This window comes from Benincasa hispida, chromosome 5 (genome assembly GCF_009727055.1).
Source record: "Benincasa hispida cultivar B227 chromosome 5, ASM972705v1, whole genome shotgun sequence".
Lineage (NCBI taxonomy): Eukaryota > Viridiplantae > Streptophyta > Magnoliopsida > Cucurbitales > Cucurbitaceae > Benincasa > Benincasa hispida.
In genome coordinates this window covers 20,695,308-20,696,562 of record NC_052353.1, presented here as the reverse complement: position 1 = coordinate 20,696,562, position 1,255 = coordinate 20,695,308, and positions in this window count along the sequence as shown.

Below are 1,255 nucleotides of genomic sequence, written 5' to 3'. Positions count from 1 at the left end.
CAGTTCAAGCCGCGGGAGTGTGCAAAGGTGTGTATATTACCATCTCTGATCTATCCATTATTCAAGATTTTCTTCCTCTATCGTTGGGTAGTGCGGATGTTATCCTAGGAGTAGTGTGGCTGGAAACTCTTGGGCAAATCATTTTTTATTACAGATTATCAACAATGGAGTTCAAAGTGGGGGAATGGACAGTCCAATTGCAAGGAGACCGAGGCTTGGTGAAATCACAAATATCATTGAAATCCATGGCCAAGGCAATTAGGGGAGGAGACCATGGAGTTTTGATTGAATTGAATGGTTTAGACCTTAACCTGAGGCAAGACAGAGGAAGAAGAAGACAGTGAGGCTGAAACAATGAAGAATAACACTGAGATACCACCGGAAATCCAACAAGTACTAAAGAAATTTGAAGTGGTTTTTCAAACTCCAGCTGAACTACCTCCTCAACGAAACCAAGATCACACCATTGAGCTTCTTCCGGGAGCTGGACCTATTAATGTGAGGCCTTATAGGTATCCTAAATTTCAGAAAGATGAGATCGAAAGGATGGTGAAAGAGATGCTAATGGCAAGAGTCATTCAACCAAGTCAAAGTGCTTATTCTAGCCTAGTTTTGTTGGTTAAAAAGAAGGATGGGAGTTGGCGTTTCTGCATAGACTACCGTGCCCTGAATAGTGTAACCATTCCAGATAAGTAGCCTATTCCTATTGTAGATGAGTTATTAGATGAGTTATATGGTGCCATAATCTTCTCAAACATTGATTTAAAATCAGGTTATCATCAAATTTGAGTCCACTCAAAAGACATCCACAAAACGGCTTTTAGAACACATAAGGGCCACTACGAGTTCTTGGTGATGCCATTCGGGTTGAGGAATGCTCCATCTACTTTCCAAGCCCTTATGAATGAAATCCTTAAATCATATCTTCGTCGGTTCGCGTTGGTCTTCTTTGATGACATTTTGATCTATAGTAGGACATTGGAGGAACACATGAGTCATCTAACAACTATATTGGAAGTGCTGATTGACAATCAGCTGGTAGCCAATTGGAAGAAGTGTCAGTTTGGGGCAGCGAGTATTGAGTATTTGGGACATATTATTTCTGCCAATGGAGTATCGGCCGATCCATCTAAGCTGGAAGCTATGAATAGCTGGCCTACACCACTTTAACGAACCATTTGTGGTAGAGACGGATGCATCAGGGGTGGGAGTGGGAGCTGTGTTAATGCAAAACAAAAGGCCACTGGCGTATTTC